The 20,470-nt window shown below is 42.8% G+C and overlaps 1 long non-coding RNA gene across 1 annotated transcript; it reads right to left on the bottom strand.

Moving 5' to 3' along the window:
* Nucleotides 1-14,368: 14,368 nt before the first annotated feature.
* Nucleotides 14,369-17,220, bottom strand: LOC111843439 (uncharacterized). The gene is made up of 3 exons (XR_002838161.1): nucleotides 16,760-17,220; nucleotides 15,995-16,237; nucleotides 14,369-14,434 (listed from the first exon to the last, which is right to left on the bottom strand). It is a non-coding gene; the product is annotated as an uncharacterized lncRNA (long non-coding RNA).
* Between the last annotated feature and the right edge of the window lie 3,250 nt (nucleotides 17,221-20,470).

The following is a 20,470-nucleotide window of genomic DNA, read 5'->3' as shown; positions in this document are numbered from 1 at the left end:
CTCCGGCATTCTCCTGCAGTCAAAAAACATGCGGTCAGGTTACTTGGCATCCAGTGGTAATGAAGCTGAATAGCTGGATTCTTGGAAATGCAAATAAGACAAAATAGGTGAATAGAAAGACGATGCATTTTTCAGTTATGGATACTCTTTCAGAGGATTATACCTCTACAATGTGCTGTTTTCAACAACCTATTCATGTTTTCATTGATTCCCCACTACATTAAATATATATATCATAAACACTTACCTATGTATATCATTTGGAAAACAAGGGGTTTACACAGAATATAAACCAGACATACACAACAACAGCAGTAATAATACTAACCTATAGTAAGCGGTCAGCTGGAGATCACCTGCACAAATTTAGCATTGCAAGAAACGAAGATGCTCAGTTCAGCCCTCTAAAGGGCTTCATGCATGTAGCTATAAATGTTTAGTTAAGATTAAAAATCAGATTTTTTCAGCCCGTGCCTAATTTCAGGACAGCCTGCAAGCTTTGGATTTGAGGATCTGGAAAAGGCGAAATGGTCTCATTTTGCTTTCTCTTCGATTCTTTTCTGTCACTATAAAGAGATACAGCGTGTAAGGCAATTGTATTTATAGTGAAGGACTGATTTCTATCAAATTTTATTATCTCCAGGTTTTTTTTTAACTCATCCATCCATTAATCAATTTCCATGACTACTTATTCAATTCATTGTCCCGTAAGACTGGACCTCAGAAATATTAGATACAAGGCAGGGGACCTCCAGCGTGAAATGCTAGCCCATCACAAATTCTAAAATTGCTTTGGATTTAACAATATGCACTCTTAGTCGCCAAAACTTCGCTTTATCATATATAACTGTGGTTATATAACTGAAAATCAAAAGATTATCATAATGTGATAAGCAAAACTCCAACACTTCCGTCTGAAGGCGCATATAAAAATGTTTTTATTGGACTAAAATGTGATCATGTGACACGCAAAAGTCATACAGCTAGGACTGTGCATGATCATTTTTGTAGTATTTCCCCGTAAGGTATGTGAGTGCAGCTAAGGGTGCCAACGTGATTGATGGGCGCGGCAAGAAAAGTTTTATTCATTAGTTAAATCTTATTTCCCCTAGGAAAGTTATGCATTTGGATGTCTTTGCATATGCAAGAACCATATTTACTTAATGGTAATATTGATTACGAAGTCATTCCAAATTTATGGCTCGCTCGGAAATCATATACATAGCAATACATAACGACAAAGTGTGAGCGGCAACAAAAATGCCGCAATCAACCAGCGCCCTGAGGGAAGCATAAAGCAAACAAAATAAACTCTGATTTATTTAATTCGGCAGATTACCATTTCGGGGGTCGCGCAGGGGACCGAAAAGGTATGCACCTGTCAGCAGAAAAAAAGTTCGGATCGTTAGGAACTGATGGCTTTTGATGAGTCAGCTAAACCGCGTTACCGGCAGTCAAGTCCGCAGTCGTCAGTCGGCGAAATGCCTGGCATCCACTGCTGCAGCCTGCAGCCCGCTGGCAGCCGAATGAATCATCTGCCGGACGCCGGTTGCAGTGCGGCACGCGCTGCAATGCATCACCGAGATTTCGCTTCTGGGAAAAGCGCGAGCGCCACTAGTGCGGCCAATTTCCCCAATAGATGTGCATAAACACACACGCGTTCACACGCACACACATACACACGGAGACGGAAATCTGGCGGAATTCCTCGAGCAAAAGTTTGCAAGCTCACTATAAAGACAGAAGGCTCGACTGATGTGAAAATGATGTGAAAATTTATCACATCGTATATGCATGTGGATGCAGTTAATACACATACTGTGATATACGTCTTTTTATAGAACAGAAAGAGATTGATAGGCACTGGGTATGATTTTGTTACAATCGGGTTTTAAATCTTATAGTTCTGATTCTTAGACCGTACTCTGTGAATACTATTACTGCATATAAGAAACTGGATAAGAAAATCAGGAAAAAAAAATCAGTTAAACGACAGACACTGTATACACACACACATACACACACACACACACACACACACACACACACACACACACAAACACACACAGAGGTTTGTAAGACTCTTCATTCATCTCTGTGGGGAAAATTTGAATCCCAACATGACGACCTTAATCCCTGCCCAGCCCTCACCTTAACCATAAGTAACCAAAAAATGCCAGACTTTTTAGGTTTTTTTAGGTTTTTTTTAGACTTTCACAGATCTTTGTGGGGACCAGAAAAATGGTCTGCCGTAATGTGAAGCTTGTTCTTTGTTGGACAAATCACACAAGTAACAAGAATAGTTGCATAAAAAAAAATTATAATTGACAATTGCCTGCGAAGATGCTTCTTGAAACTTGCATATGAATCAAGGAGCTTCTGGCTGTAAGATCACTAGAGTGTCTTTCAAAAAGGAGAGGACCAGTGTGTAACCCCAGACTCTGTCCCTTTACCAAAGCTCTATGTGGGTATATGTGAGTGAGTGGGGGTGGTGCTTAGTTGCGGGGAGGGGAGTGTCTATTCAGACGACACAATCCAGCCACCTCCTGACACTAGACCCTCCTATTGTCAGGCTGTCATAATCAATCATGCCACTCAATGGCCAGGCTTGTGCCGGGGAGGAGGGTTCGAATCATGTGCCCCATTACCCTCGGTTTGGTCCTTAATGCTGGAGTCGTCCCAGGGCACTCAGCCTGTTGCTGTCTGAGGGTAGGGTCTGACTGGGGGAGGGGAGCTGTGGGGGGAGGGGGGGGGGGGCGCTGGATTTATTGTCTTTATTGGGCTTGAACCTTTGCTAACGTGCACGGCCCATGAAGGATCTGAGCTGCCGTCTAATTTAAGTCCGAGACGAAGTGGATCCATTGGCAAGATCTGCGGAGAGAAAAGCCCTTTTATGCCGCTGCCCCGGCGCAGTTTGGGTGCAGCCTTAGAGGCTGTAGACGCAGAGAGTGGGGAAGGCCTGACCCCCCCAGAGGCCGTCGATGGCCAGTGGCTGAAGGGCGAGCGTGCCGCCGTGCCAGGCAAGGTGACGGCCCATTGTCTCCACTGCCTCCATCTGTCAGGTTTTACTGGCCAACAACTGATGACCCCCCCCCCACCTATGGCAGCTGGACAAACCGCCCAACCGCTCAGAGTAACTGACATTGACCCTCCCAAGGACCTTTTGCTGGGGGTGGGGGGGGGGCTGGGGGGTGGGGGTGGTGGTGTGTCTCTGAGGTTTAACCACTATGACAGCTGACTGAAAAAGCTGGACCATTACCTGACTGTAACTGGGTTTTAATGTTGCAGAATTACAAGCACTGGCAATGGGAAAAATGCTAACGCTAACTATGACAACCTTAACCCCCACCCTGCCCTAACCATAACCATAAGTAACCTAACAAAATACAAGAGTTTTTGCATTTTTTGTTTTTTCATAGCAGTCAACGATTTTTATAAAATAGCGTTTTCCCTTATGGGGACCATAAGGGAAAAAAAATGGATATTTATCATGTTATGGGGAAATTATGTCCCCATAAGGATAGGTAAACCCGCTCACACACACACACACACACACACACACTCACACTCACACGCCATGCTATCATCATACTACAACACAATGCATAATTCTTTTAATGAAAATGTTAATAATAAAAAGGCGTGGCTAATAATTTAGCACCATCGTGCCATCGAGTCACGGCTCCTGACCGCCGATGGCAGGTTGCGCTGGTGGATACGTCAGCTGGCCGTGTTTGGGGCTGAGAAGGACCATTCGGGTCCTGGGGAGCAGAAGGCATTTTAAAGGGAAATACCATCTCAGACAACAGTATGGTCAGATGCTAATGATGTACAACGCTGGGAACAAAGGCTTTGAGGGGGACGGCTAGCTATCACAATGGCACTTAACTCAAGTCCGACACTTTTACCACTCAACATGTGTCCCCGCTGGTGGCATCACACAATAAGGGGAAACAACTGCCTCCGGAATCCCCAGCCGCTGCACTCCTCTTTAGCTCTTTGTTCTGGAACTTCATCCATTCGCCGCCTCAGATAATGGCAGCGAGAATAAACCCTTCTTTAAAAAACAAGGCTTTCAGTATTTCATCGTTCCCCGTGCGGCAAACTTGGATTGGGTGCTACGGGCTGGCGTGCCTCGAACGACGTCGCTCCCGCCGCTCCCTGGGGTCCCGGGGTGGACAGGATGGTGAGTTGGCCCTGGCGCATCGCACGTATCCATGATAACCCAATGGTGAAGGGGCAGAAGCCTGGTGGGATGACGGGGACAGGGTTGGGTGTGGGGGTGTCAGGTTGTTGGTTGTTGGGTGCAAATGAATATAAGGAAGACCTGATACTTTCATCAACAATGCACAGGGATTTGATGCCCTACTGACTTATTCTTTGACCGCTTTAACTTTTCTTTGGGCCTCTACTACACTTCTGGCAACTGTTTTGGGTTTGAAACCAGTGAATAGCAGTGAGCACAAACACCCACTTTGCTATTGTGCTCTTGGAGTAAATGAGGCCAATAATTAGCTTCTTTGTTACATAAGGAGGTCCTTTCTCACAGAGGACTTGGGGGGGGGGGGGGGTGTAATTGTTTCCCAAACCCAAAAGAGCTAACTTCCACATGATGCAATATCTACTGGGGTGTGAAAACACTCTGATATTTGCTTTGTATCTTTGGTTCACAATGTGCACCACATGGACCGTGGAACTGGAACCTTCAAGTAACTGGTAACGTTTTACATTTCCAGCACCTTTATGAAGTCTTCATAATGCATTCATAGAACATTCATAAGCAGCATGTAAGTGTACCTTAACATCCTAACATACCTTAACAGTTTTAATATGCAATAATAACAAACATTGTATTATTATAATGTTTGTTATTAATGTTTATTACAACTGTCATATCTAGGTCATTGGAGGAATCATGAATCATGCTTTAAGACATGTTAAGGTATATTACATGTTGCTTATGAATGTTCTATGAATGCGGAATGAATTCATTATGAAGGTGCAGTTAATGTAAAGCATCACCTAATAATTTACTACAATCCGATAAAGCTTTACTGCAAAGAATTGGTGCCCCATCCAGGGTTATTCCCTGCCTTGTTCCCGCAGCTTCTGGGATATACTCCTTACCCCCATGACCCTGCATAGGTACATAGCAGGTACAGAAAATGGATGGATGGATTGGATAAAACTCTATTAACAAAAGCCTGAGTTATATCCATGTTTTTTTAAAAAACAGATGGTTATATCTGAGTTTTTCAAAAACAAACAGTTACGTGGACAGGTTTTATGCCCCCGCAAGAAACCCCCTTGTTCAGATGTGTTCCACAGTCCATGGATATCCATATTAGCTACACCTAACTCATGTAGTCATAATCGGGATGAAAAGTAGGTCAGTCGTGATCCAACCTGAGTTGTATCCTCTGTCCATACCCCGATTTATACTTCTGAACCCTGCTGTTGTATACCTGAGATAAGTTGCCGGAAGAAATCCTTCAGAATAATTTGAAAATAAATGATGGTCTCCTGTCTGGAGATATTTAAGGCTTGCATTATCAGACACAAAGGGGTCTTCACATTTTGCTGGCGTGCATCTGGGATGACACCTACCGAAGAATTGGCGGCAGTGGGATGAGCAGGAAATGACATGGGGGGCCACAAACTGCTCTTAATGATGGATGTAATCACCCAGCCTCGGAATTAATGTATTTATTATTTAGAATTTATTTGAGTATTAATCATGCTCTGTGTCATCAAACGGTGGACAAACAGGCTGCCAGTGAGGTCAAGGGGATCGAGCATTTAAACGCTTGCATTTATCATTGTGCCGTTATGATATGTCATTATGTTGCCGGGCTGCTCTCGACTCTATAAATTAGAAAACAATCCATTGTGTACCCTGAAAATCGCGCATATCTCATTCAAAACCGCGACGGCGATGAGTGCTAGGAATTTGTTATTTTATTTTCGTGAAGCTAAATTATTTTCATCAGGGGAAAAACTGTGTAGCTGGAGAGTGTCTACGATAATCATGACATGCCCAAAACCGACTGCACCTTGAGGGTGTCTTTATAGAGATCAGCAGATGCATCTCTATGCAAAAACAAACAAACAAATTTGGTAGAATTGGTGTGGATACTGGTGATTAAAGGGGGGTGATTAGGGGTAGCCCTAGTGGGAAGGGGTTAATGTAATAGTGATTTCCTGAATTGCAAGGTGGGACAAACTGGAATCTGCTCTGGTTACTGAGTCCGTCCAGTTTCTTGGATGTCTGGGGCATGTGGGACAAGCTCATGACAGGATGTCCAGGAGGCTGGTAAAGTAAAAGGCGTATGGACCAAAGCAGCAGCTCAGAACAGGCCCACAACAACAACAGTACCTTAACCTGACCTGGCCTCTTCCAGACACATCAGAAAATTACCTTATTGGTCACCATGGCAACAGAAATTCTAAGCTCCCTGTCTAACGGCTCCTATGAATTATGGCGTCGAGGCCTTAGAATGAGCACAAAACATACAACCTGAAGCAGCCTTATAACCCACTTAATATAGCATCTTACTGAGGAGCTGAAAGCTAAAGATGCACAAAAGATCAATTACTAGTTCATATTCTGAGTTGCCCTTGGGGAAGATTATAAAACCACCAGAAAAGAAACCTTTCCTAAACCGAAAGAGGCAGAGATACAAGCTACATGATATGGCAGCACAGGTATGTGAACGTCAAGCACGGTCCCTGCTGTGTTTATAATGCAACAACACAAAGGCCAGTTATTCTCCCGACCCTTGGCAATGAAGGCAGGTGCCCTCTCTGCCATCGCTGGGCAGGCTGAGGATGGTAGGGCAGCCATTGTTAAGCAGTCTGCTAGGGGAAATGGAAGTTTCTGGTGGTGATGCGGGACAGAGGAGATTCCCCGAATCTACGCTATACTCCACCTCCCCTTCGTGCCTTTCAGCCAAGCCTTTAACTTCCACCGGAAGTTCAAGTCCGGAACTTCGAATGGCAGCTTAAGATAAATTATGCATGCTAAAAAAAACAAGACTATGGGAGAGAGGTGAGTCTTGGGTAAAAAAAAAAGATTTTTTAATGAGTGCACCACCTAGTGAGAGAGGCAGAAGCAACAAAATCTGTGTGAACCCCATTAATTATGCCGGATACCTGAAGCAGGCTGGTCCTCAGCGAGATGCTTCAGATTTCTTGGTTGTACTTCTGCCTTCTGTTTTTTTTCTTCTCTTTTTAATCCAAAATTACATCCCCCACAAACTGCACCTTTTTTTTTTAAATCCTCGACAGACACAATGGGATAGAAGTGAGAGGCACCTAATATCTGTCTTCTGAGACTATGGGATGCCGTCGTTGTACCCACATGACAGTAGGCCAAGCATGCAGGCCCTCTCCATTCACCCACCTCTATGAAATGGGGGGGGGGTAACAGAAGGTGACGGCTCTTTTTCTGGGTGGACCGGTGGCCTTTCCTTGAAAAACAGAGGGAGGCTACACACAGAGACGGGACCCTTTAACCGTGATGCGTACTGTTGGGGGGGTGACGGCATCCTCTATGGAAACCTGAACCTGAGCTCGCTACCTTGGCGACCGATGTAACTCGACCCCTGGAGGTTGTGAGGTCACTGCTCTCCAGCATCTGGTGACCAGGTAGCTCCGCTCTCAAAAGGTAATGCAACCCCCCCTCTGTTACATTAGACGAGCTCATGTGCAGACTCACACATAGTACATAGCAAAAAATGAAAACACAATGCTATTGTCATGCAAACACCCACTAAGCAGATGATGTAGAGAAGATGTTTGCCACATAAATGCAAATGATATAAAAAAAAAAACCCAAAATTGAAATTGAAATTTATGGAAAGAATCTGTGTAATCGAGCTTTTGTAACTTTCTAGAGAGGCTCAGAATTATTAATACCACAATTCGGTTTCGACAGATTGGTAACTTCTAGGTTGAAGATACCATCACAAGAAAGTGATGGTTCCTAGCCAAGAACCGTGAGGAACGCTTCCCTATGGGGGTATCCCCTGTCCACACATGCATCAACCCAGCCAACGTGCTGGCTGGCTGCACGCGCTTTGCAATGTTTTGCATGAACTCCATTGCTAACTTGCACTTGGTACTGGCCCAGCAGCACTGGAGCCTAAGTTGGCCCTTCACAGCTGTGATGTATCACCTGCCTCATTGGTGCACTGCTTTAAACAAAGGCATCTCATAAATTAATAAATGTACATTTTAAACTAAATGGTACAGTGGGTTTAAGGGCAGGATACACAGGCTACCCCCACCCGAAATAGTCAGGGAGCTGGAAGACTGATAGTAGGACCCTTTTGTAGTTGTGATATCATCAAAACCTTGTATTTGGGTGCATTATGATATCATGGGGAATAAATAACTAATAAATAAATATGTAACGCATGAAGAAACAAAGGAAATCCCTCAGATGTCCAAATTAGGTACATGTCTGTATACAGCTCTGAATGATGGCAAATAGGATGCCCACCCAATCCATGTCGGGGGGCACTATGAGCTAGGACAGGGTTTGTAAACTACCATTTTAATTAAAAAGACCCGAGGCCTGTACTACGAAGTGGAGTTACTGGCTTATCGGGGTAGCTTGTCGGATTTAAGGTAGTCTGGGCAAAATGTAAGTGAAAGAATATGAAGTCCATTTAAACTGTGGTACCTTAAATCTGACAAGTTACCCCGATAAGCCAGTAACCCCGTTTCGTAGTACAGGCCACAGGATTTCACTTCAACACTGAGTTCTTGCTGTGTGCTGATTGGTCAGTCTCCTATAATCATGCAGGTGTCACTAATGTTAATGTGAAACAGCTGGATGAGTCTTTCAATCAAGGAAACAAACCATTGAAGGCACATGCAGAATTGAACCAATTAGCCAAGCAAAGGAGACTTTCAGTTATAAAGTAGTTTGTAAAATCTGAAGTAGCTCATTGTGTCCCCCCCTGATGTGGATTAGGCAGTCGCCCTAGTGCAGGGTTCTTCAACTCACGGTCCTCAAGGTCCGAGCACTGCTGGTTTTCCAGCCTTCCTTTACCTGTCAGTCAGGTGTGAAGCCTCTGACCAATCAGAATCAGTAATTATTAAACAACTACCTGGGAGAACTGAAAACAAGGCCTGGATTTGGAATCGAGGTCCAGAGTTGAAGAACCCTGCCCTAGTGGAATGGAGAGCTGATTGTTGACACCATGACACAGTGGGTAGGCAGAAGTACAGGTACAGGTATTGCAATATACATGGTACTTTTAATTTAGTCTATATGACATGTACATTACAGAAAATGTACACTTCCCGTGGAGATTTTGTTCACTTGAGTTCTCTTCAATCTGAACTCCAAACGAGCAATTTGCTTAAGGAGCAATCGCACTAATTGGCAAAGTTTCCAAGAAGACCTGGCACTACGAAGCCAAAGAGTGAAGGCTCCGGAGCGAGGTCAGGTCTGCGGCATAACGAGCGGACTAATGAAGAGTGCGGCATGCCTCGTTAACTTTGGCGCATTAGCGCCCGGGGCTGTCGGTTTGGAGTCCGTGGGAGGCCTGTTTGAGAACAAGGTCATTTTATGAGATTGGGCTGTGGGATCCTCAGTGGATCTTCACCAGTCCAGTTCGGAGGGATGAAGACATTCAGAAGGTGTTGAATCTTGTGGATAAGGGATGTTTTTATTAGTCTTCCCAAACTCAATCCCTCTTAATTACTTAATTAGCTCGATTCTCCTGCAACACGTTTTTAGATGACTTTTTTTAGCAGTGTTTTAGCATTAATGTGGAATGCTAAGAGCCCTCCAACATTATCTTGCAGCATAAAAGCATCAACATAAATAGCGCTAGCAAACTGACAACAGTTTGGTGTTACCAAGCAGGGAAATGGGTTGTAATAACATGCAAACGTGTGACCAGAGAGGAATTAAATTGGACACTTCCTGCACCAGTTACCCAGAATTTATTGGCCTTATCAAAGCAGAGCGCTGTGCTCGCCGTTCTCCTGTTAGCCTGGCTGTCTGGTTGAAGGTCTAACATTTAATGTGCTAGAATGTAGGGTAACCAGAGTCAAAGATAAAGAGCACTTTTTAGAAAATTTGTTTAAGCCTCCTCATCTCTGCTGTCACTCTGTGCAAATGCATGCAACAGCTGTTGCTTTAACGCCAGTCAGTACTGGATGAAGAAAAAGAGTATATAGGACTTCTAAGTGGAATTTACAAAGTGCAAAGCGACAATAAATACTTTCCGATTTAATTGAATAGTCTTCTTTGGTACATGCACACTTCCAGGGAGCAGAGGTTCAGACCGGACACCCGAGCAGAGAGAAATCATGGGAATCCATGCCGTTTAAGGTTTTCACAAACCTAATTAAAATCTCACTTATTTAGCTTCCTGTTTGGATGGGGCAGAGGGATCTGCTGGTATCTCCTGTGGGAAGTGCCACCGTGGGTGGTCCAGGGGTTCTTGTAATCACTGCATCTTAGCTTGTTGCAACAGTGCATTTCCTGATGAGACCAGATCACTGGAGGGGGACTTCTGCTCTCTGCATAGCTGGGTATTTTTGCTAGTAAAACTAACCTCACCTCCATTCATTTGGTTTGTGGGAAAATCCAAACTTCAGATTAGATTGCGTGTTTTTAAATTACTGGATATTGTATACTGGTTTCTGTCTGTCCATCTCTCTGCTTTCAGCTGCTACTGCTAAGAAAACAATATTCATTGTACATTGAGTGCAGCACAATAGGATTTATACCTTTTCCTGCTGGTGCACAAAGGACAGACGCATTTTTTTTTTCCGGTCTGGGTGGTAAGCTGACATGACATCGGACCAATGAGAGACCATTACGGGATGAACCGTGGTACTTAACCCCCCCTTAGCCCATGGAGGCCTACATGCAGGGAGGTGGGGTCATGGGTTAGTTGGCCAGGTGAAGGGGGAAAGTCTGGTGCAAATGCTGAGGCACCTGTGCACCTGCATCATGCAGTGCAGGGTGCAGGAAACACTCTGCTGGATTTACCAGCAGATGTCCTTACTGTGTGGATTCATCCATGTTTAATAAGGCCGTCATTCAACACGCCAATGACCACACTATTGTCAGATGCGGACAGCCCAGTAAGGGGTGGCTCGGCGTTGCCTCACACCTCTGAGGTCGAGGGTTCGAGTCCCACCTCTCTTCTGTATGTCTCCCGGTGTTGTGCGGGTTCCCTTCTCCGGTTCCGCTGACTGGGGTGCCTCAACTGCACGTGATGCATTATTATGTGCTTGCATGTGCCCTGCGATGGATGTAGGGCGTAGCCCAGCCGAATGGTATCTGCAATGGGCTCCGAGCTCACCTTTGACCCCGATCAAGATAAGAGATTGGAAAACAAATGATAGAGCACCATCCCATTTACAGCTGTTTTTATTCCAAACTTTATCCAAGAACATTGTCTATGGAAGCTGATAAGTAATGTGTGGCTGCCAACCACGGGCCACACAGGACTGGCAGATCCAGCCGGTCCCTAGCAAGTTACTAAAGGAAACCCCCTCCCCCGACTTTGTATAGTCGGCTAATAAAACGGCCGAAACCGAAGGTGCTGGTACGCGACCTATTTTAAGCTGAGCCCTCATTCTTTTCAGTACGCTCTGGTTTCTAGTTATTTGTGCAGATGAGCACCAACGTGCTACGTCATGTAACAATTCCCTTGTGCGTGAAGTATGCAGTCTGCATTGATACAGAGTATGTGAATATCGATGTAAATGCAAAGTTCATACAAGATCAGTCAAAAAAAAAAACCACAACATTAGCCCTGTGACACAGGGTCCCAAACAAAGAATAAGCAATATAGACAGATGGTTGTTTTTTTTTTACTTCAAAAAATAAACTAGTCCGCTTTAAACCAGCTTACTCAAATCTCATTTATCTTTTTCTCATTCCTTCCTACATAATATAGGCTGATCATTTTGATGTGTCACGGAGAGAACTGACAGAGACAAACGATTTGGAGATTAGAGAGAAAATCGGTTTGTTTTCATGTTAGTCTTGTTTTCTTGTGTGTTGTATGTTGCTGAGATACTTCTTAATGCCATACCCGGTTGCAATAATCACCACAACAAACATAAATAAAATGTTTTCAGCTAAATAAAATGGAGATTATAAATCATACAAAAATAATCTGCACTATTGGCCCATTTTTGCATCATCCTACTGCGAAGTGCATAGATCCCACAGAAGTGACTAATGATACAGCTGGATCTGAATAATTTGAAAGTGTGGTGTATCACAAAGGATATTTTCTGCACAAACAAGTAAATACCAGCAATTCTCACCAGTAAGTGTTTATTGTTAAAAGATCGATATTTTATATTTCATTCAACTACACGATTCAACTACATGATTATCTTGTGCGTTTCATTTGTTCCAGATGTACTTATAAGATTCAATCGAGTCCGAAACTAACATCTCCCCCTAACGGCCTTACGCAAGAATTGCACCTGATTCGTGTTCTACGCATCAAACGTATGTATCTGCGTAATGATTTGGTGGCCCAAAGGATTTCATCCTGCTTAGAATGATTTAAACGTAATTTATGAAACGTCATCACACTGCCATGCCACTGACGTACACATAACTGGAATAACTTATTAAGCTATATTTTCTTTCCGCCTTTCATAACCACTTATCCAAACCTGGATCCTGTTTCAAGAAAAAAAATAAAACGCCAAGGTACACCTTGGACAGGATGGCAGACGCAGGCTAAGGACAATTTAGACACCAGATCCATCAAACTATGTACGCTATTCCACTGCAAGAGGATGCGCTGACAACCAAAGGATGCGCGAGCACAAAGTCAGATGATGCCCCAGAGCCGCCCCGATTATATTATCAATAAAAGCCATTTAAATAAGATTCTCTTAAATTTGTTTTTGTATGAGATGTAAGTATTTCTAGTGGACTCGAAATTTAATGAGTGAATTAAAATAAACCTCATTAATATTAGTATTTGTTTTTCTAGACAAAGAAAACACAGGCCCTCCTTTTCCTAAAACCAATATTAAAGTCTGGTTTTTCAGGGGTGTTTGGTTAAACATCGACAATCCTTTAAGCTTTGGCTGATGCTCTGTTTTATTCGTTTTAGTTGTGTTTCTGTCTGCGTTTCAGCTGTACCAGGTGGTTCATAGGATATATTAGGGTAATAAATGTTTCAATTTATATCATTGAGGATATTACCATTGAATCAACACATACACCACTATATACTAGTGTTTATATATTGTTATGACCACATATTTGTGAAAAAAAGGACGTGCATTACGCAGTAACACTACAAAAACAAAGGGATTAAGATGAAATCAGTCACCAGGGGGCATTTTTTTATCCCGGAACAAGCAAAATCTACTTAAAACAGCTCATGTTGTCTGGTTTGTGGTGTTAAAAGTGTCCCGACTCTTTCAGATCGCAATCAGCCAGGTGGTTCATAAGATGCTTCTAGAATGGAAGAAACAAAACAAAACAAACAAATAAAATAAATCAATTGCACCAAAAACAATAAATAAAAAATAAAGCAAATGGGAAGATAAGTAAATGATCTTGCATTCTTTAATCCCCTGATCACGGCAGCTGTAAAGCATTATATATACACATTCATTTCCGGAAGGAGCGAGGGGCGGATCGCCAAAAGAATACAGCAGAACATGTCACTCCAAACAGGTCAGTAGGGTGGGAACAGGAATTCAGTGAAAGTAATTTTAAACGGTCTATGACAATGGAATGTCACACATTGTATGTAATATAATATAATATATATGCAACAACACTGCTATCATAGACAATAGGATAAATACTACAAGAATACTTGCAGTATCACATTATATAACTAGCAATTTTATGACAAATTGTATGCTTAACATTATACAGATTATCCAGAGGGGGGAAAATATATGAAATATTTAAGAACAAATAATATCGAACCGACCGTATCTGTTGTTTTGCCGATGGGGTTATGAGACACTGCCTACTCCCATTTCCTTTACAACGCTCAGAAATATAATAATGCAAATATTAGGGTAAACATACCGGAATATATTACGGTCGTTTTCCAGTAACGGTGGCAGCCATGAACAGAAAGCAGGTGTGCACTGCCCTCTCCTGGAAAAGGGTTATAATGCCGTGCATTGTAGGACATAGGAGCCTGAAATGACTGTAATTAAAGCGGAAGTGCATGGGATTGATTGCTGAATTCTGGAATAACTAAAGTCCGTCCATCTATCCATCCATCCACTACAGTTCACTGATAATTTATAAAGAACAGTACAAACACAGACACAGAAAAAATACAAACACATCTCATGATATTGGAAAAATCCTAATAAAACAAAATTAATTTCTGTGGTCAGGAAGCAGAAGCACCCAATTATTCTCAGAGGTGGGGCATGGGAGGGGTACAGGGTCGTCCTAAGAGAAAAAAAATTAAGGCAGTAATTAGGGATGTGAGGATACACTCAACTCACGATTTGATACGATTCACGATTCTGGGTTCACGATACAATTTTCTCACTATTTCTTCAAATAAATAAACTAAGGCTCGCATGTACAACTTTTTAGCATGGTTTTCCCTTTTAATAATCTTCGCTCAGCTTACCGTACGTGGTGCCGGTGGACATGCTATTTGTGTACGTTATCAGTCTTTTACTATGTTTGCACGCAGTTTTTGTCTCGTCTGTGCTTTTCTCGCCGTTTTCGTTCGTGATTACCGGAAAGCTAAAATGCTGCCACACCGTCGATTTAAGATCGGGCGGTATGTCCATCCATCCATTTTCTGAAACCGCTTAATCCCAACTGGGATTGCGGGGGGACCGGAGCCTATCATGGGAACAATTGGCGCAGACGGGAACCAACCCCGGGCAGTCGCCAACACACTGCAGGGCGTACACACGCAACAAATACAGGGCCAATTTAGACTCGCCAATCAACCTTTCCTGCATGCATTTGGACCGAGACAGGAAACCGGAGCCCCCGGCGAAAACGTGCAAACTCCACAGAGAAAGGATCCGAGACCGAAGCCAAGCCCTTCTTGCTGTGATGCAGCAGCGCTATAACCACTGGGTCCAGCGGTCCGTCCTCAATTTCAAATTCGCTCGCCAGCTCCCGTTTGGTCAAAACCAGAAACTGGCGTCCGACGTCGACGTGAATACGCAGTGACATCTGAACTGACGTTGTGAAATCAAATGTAATATTACACCAGTTTTTCTGTTAAAGTACTGTGAAGTATTCCTAAAGTAGCGATTCATTTTTCACATCAACCGGTTTAAATTGTTATACATTTACTTCGATTTTTAACTGATTCGAGATTCATCATTACATGCCTGTCAGTCATACACATAAAATTAACTGCATTTTTCTAAATTACACAATAAATATACACTATATGTATATTCGGGCAAATCTGGAAACTACTAAAAACTGTATTCTGAATTCTGTGATCGACATCACTCAGAGCCAATGAAAATGGGGGAGTACCTGGGGGGCCAATCATATTTCGGGGAGGGGGGCACTATTGCCAGGGTGTACTTTACGCTTGTGTACTGCTGCCTTTAACTCAGAATGCATGATAGATAAAACAGGAGTATTTACATATGAAAATCAGGAAAAAACTCAGGAAAAACTGCACTGTGGGTTAAAAGGGGAGAAAACACTGAGGCCTTTAATGGGAAAACATTCTATTCTACTGCTGGCAAATTTACCAGTCAGGGCCCATCATTTCCACAATGGCCAGAGGAAGACAGAAGCCAAAAATAAGAGATAAGTTTCAAACCAGAACATAAGAACAATATATCCATATATCGGAAAAGCAAATGTATAATAGGCAACAGAGACGACATTCCTGGGAGACAAATACAAGCTCTTTAATAATGGATAATGGGAGAGGTGTCTTCAGAATGGAAAGCTAACGACGACACTTCAGCGATGGAGAGATTACCTGCTCCCCTTTCTGACCCCCACACGAGGACTTACCAGCAAATTAGACATACGTCACACCGGTGTCGGCCGAATCTCCATCTGCGGGAGACATATAGGCCTCATCTATTTGTCGAACTCTGACCCCACCTTGGCCCCTGGCAGACGGCTGTGAGTGATGCATTAAGTCTCCGCCTGCGGCCGTGCTGCTGCGGGTCACCGAGGCCATCTGTTGAGGTGCTTGACAGTGCGCTCAGATTCATACATCTTCTCCGGCCTCCCAGGACTATGCATCACGGCCTTCAGGCACAAAACGCAGCCTTCTCTTAAATCAGCATTAGACTTGCAAACAATAATGTCTGATCATTAACAGCAGCGCTTTGCTTAATTCTGACCGTGAAACCAGCATCTTTTTGAGAAAAACTAAGGAGAAATCATTCATATTTTCCTATCATTTGGGAATCCAAAATGAGATTAAACACAAATTTATCAGATACAGTAGTTAGATATTTAAAACATTTTAAACATATAACTGTCGGACTGATTCAAAAGTCTAAATCAGCATCATCTGGATGTTTAAGAAATTATATTTCTTAAGCTGCAAAAAAGGTTCATATTACAGGAATCATAATTAATTTGCAATCTGTTAAATATAATTGCAATAAAAATGGATAATGCCGGCGTACGTCTAATATTTCCCCAGAGAGTATTGCAGAAAGAAGCAATGCAATTAGCAGCAGAGTGACGCCGTAAAAGATATCAAAACGCTACAAAGGCAGCGCGTGTTTAGTGTAAATCAAAGAGCCCCCTCGCGCCACGTACCCGTCTCACATTTGCATGCCGCTCCGTGTCGCCCCCTCGCTTCCATCTCCCGTCCCCTTTGATCGTCACGAAGCGAGGGCGCATCCTCTCCAACTGCCTTCGCTACACAACAGTATTCATTTCAGACTCACAAAAGCGCAACCCTTTTATGCTCCGGCTAACAATGGGATTTAAGTCTCGGTGTGAAGAGGCAAGTGTTATTCTCTAATGCTATTTCAGTGATCATCCTCAGCTAGTGAATAATACACTTTTTACACAATATCCCCACTCGATAACTCAGCTGCATTCCATTTGAAATAATCACTTATCCAGTCTAGTTTCGAGCGATTCTGGCTTTATGTTAAAAAGCACTACACCCAGCGGAGGACGCCAGCCCACTGCAGAAGACGGCATGCCGTGGACACTGAAAGTACATCCACAAAAAAGATAACTCACAAATCACACACAGAGCTGGAAACAGGATTCAAATTAGCGGCCCGCAATATTTATAGGCAACAGTTTATACAGTTTCGTTATCTTTTGATTTAGCACTGACTGTCCACCGAAAGTCCGAAAACACACGTAGGGTAAGTGCCATCTGTACATTACGCATAGTGTATGGATTTGTGTGACAGTTTGTGTGTTTATGTGCTCCGTAATGAACCGGCATCACATTTAAGGTGCTGTCTTGGGTAGGCGCCAGCTCCCATGGTGGCCATAATCAGAATAAGCGGTCTGAAGGTGGACAGATAAATTACGTAATCATTTTAAGTTGTCAGGTAGGAAACGGAAGACAGATGTGGGCACGAGGACGGCCAGACCCCACTGTTACACGTATACTTTCTTGCATGTGCGCACTCTGATTCCCCAACAGCATACAGCTATGCTATATTGAACTCCACTCCTTACTGTTGCCTGTGTTCAGTGCGATACAAATCTGGATTTAAATAATTAAATTAATACCTGGAATGGGTAAGGGGTACTTTTCATGTTCATATCAGAAAATAATAATGGGGCATAATTTTTTCAGTACGTAAGCTTTAGGGTACCCTTATTTAGTAGCAAAATTCTCGCAACTACCGCCTGTGACCACAAGTGGGAGCCAACATTCCATTAAAATGTACGGCTCCAAAGATCTCAAATGGTGTTTTGCTAAGTTAATATTATTATCCGCAGTGCCGATCAACCCATTAAGAGGAAACTACGGGGGACTAGGGCGGTATAGCTTGTCCAGGCACGACATGAATCTCGACCCGGCACTGAGTCTCCCATGACCCTCACCATATTAATCAGGTGGAAACTGGATGAATGTATTACTATTGTTTGCGCAATAATAAGCTGTTCCAATTCGTTACATAACGACAGCACTTTCTTATTTCTCATAATTATAGATAATTTTAAATTCATGCTGACACAGGCCATTAAGGCCCTTGGTAATGATTATTCGAAATTTCAGATCACAAATTTAGGTCTCAGCAACTTATGCGGAACATTACTGTAATGATATTCCTTTAGCTTTCCAAATAAACAGGTTTATTATAACTGTGGCCTACTCATCAGAATACCCTAGACAAAGATGTTAACCCACAGAAATAAAAGTTCAACTTGTGGTTTAGGAAAATAAACACATCACCCTGGATTGTTTGTGGCTGCCTAAAATAGTTTATAGTGGAAGACTATAAAAGTGTAAATAAAAGTGTTTTTTAATTTCAAATGAAAATCACAGAGAGTACCATGAGAATGTGAGAGTTTGCCACACAGACTCAAATGGCAGGAAAAATGTAATATATTAACCTGAATTGTAAAAAAAAAAAAAAAAAAGTTTATTGTTATAATGGCTCCACATCACATCTTCAAATGCACTGTCTGTTAATTTACCAGGTCGAACGGTAAGGTTATTTTCCGGGCTATTTCGGCAACACTATGTAAGTATTTTAATTGCTTGTCTTATGTTTGCGTGCTTGGCTTGGACCATCTGAAGCTGTGATTCCGGGAACTGAACAGTGCGGTTTTCGGGGAGCTTGGAATTCCAGCGCCTGCGCAAAACGTGCAACGAGACGGCAAGCTTAAGTGTTCGGAAGCCCTGTTTTAAGTCATGAGATCTAACATACCGCAAAGCCAAATTCTATAATAATAACAACTTTAAACTTTGTTTCAAAATGCTATTTTCACGCTAGACTATTGCATTATTAAGAAAAGTCATGCAGGCCTACATTATTTTATTAATTGGCCCTTTAATGCACGGGTTTACCTATGCTGAAGCCCAATTGTCACCTCTAAAAAGGTGGCCTGAACTACCTTAAACGTGTCCAAATTTCTAAACTTAACCCTTACCATCGGTAAGGGCCCCCTCAGAGCTTAAGTAACTCAGGGCCTCCGACCTTGTTATTGTGCCTCTGAAAGTCAAACATTCAAATCAAAACTGCAAATTACACTGTACACCTCTGCTGAAGATGTAACATTTCTCTTTCGTGGCCAAGTCACCCAATATGATGTTTAAGTTCCTCTAAGATGTCCTCTAAAATGTTATCTTCCTGTAACACACGTCGCTCTGCAAATAACAGTAAAAATAATAAGACCAAAGGGACATTTCTACTCGCCGGCTTACTGTCACGACTTCGCAGTAATTAGTGGGAAACTGTTGTACGGGGACCTCAGCTTCTCTAAGAGACGGATGCGGAAGTCGCGTTGAACCCAACAATCGAGGTCGAAGGCGACGCTTCGTCAGGCGCGTTTCTATCTTTAGAAGTCAGCCGAAGCGGATGGTCTGCCGGGCACGAACCGCTGCAGTCATTCCCTGCCCAAAGCGACCCAGCACCGGAAGCCTCGGCTTCAGTGTGTCAAAGCACAGGCCTCTTTTTCAAAACCCAAGAACGCATTAGTCTGCAGAAATACGGAGGGTGATCGCCTGCAGCGTGCATGCAACAATCTCCCCCGAGCGACTGTCCGTATAACTATCGAAAATTTTCGGATAAACGGCGTAGAGCAGCTCCGCACTTTTTGCAGAACAAACGCGACAATCGCACGTCAAATCGGGCCCAAAAAGTAGGCTGTGCAGCCCAAATATTTACCCTTATTCACGTTTCATGCTTTTAAACCGTTTTTTCATGATTATATGGAAACAAGTAATGCAAATCAAACCCATATAACTGATTATCAAACCCATATAAATGATCGCCGCAGTATCGTGGAGCTCAATTATAACCGTATCTACTGCCCACGCATAAGATGTGTCTAGTGTATCAACTGGATACAGATACAAAAATAGAAAATAATAGAAATCGAAACTTTATCAGGAAGTAATGTAAACTATGTAAATGTTTATTTCTAAAGCCCCTTTCACAGACAAAGCCACATCGCGCTGTACAACTCAGGAAATCTAAAGTACATGAACAATAAAATATATAATATGAATAAATGCGGGTCTTAAATAGAAAAAAAAACATAATAAGCTCAAGGAAATCAACACAGAATGAGCGTGGGATGAGAAAAATAAAAAGAAATTAAAAAGCGTATATATATATATATATATATATATATATATATATATATATATATATACACACACACACACACACACACACACACACACACACACACACACACACACTGATTGTGCGTATCAATGAGCTCTCAGCCTGCTTCCAATCCGGTTCGCTGGGACCCACAAACATTCCACATTTTTGCTCCTTCCCAGCTCTCGGTAGGGAGCAAAAATGTGGGCTGTCTGGT

Source organism: Paramormyrops kingsleyae, chromosome 7 (genome assembly GCF_048594095.1).
Source record: "Paramormyrops kingsleyae isolate MSU_618 chromosome 7, PKINGS_0.4, whole genome shotgun sequence".
Classification (NCBI taxonomy): Eukaryota; Metazoa; Chordata; class Actinopteri; order Osteoglossiformes; family Mormyridae; genus Paramormyrops; species Paramormyrops kingsleyae.
This window is presented reverse-complemented; position numbering and strand designations above follow the sequence as displayed.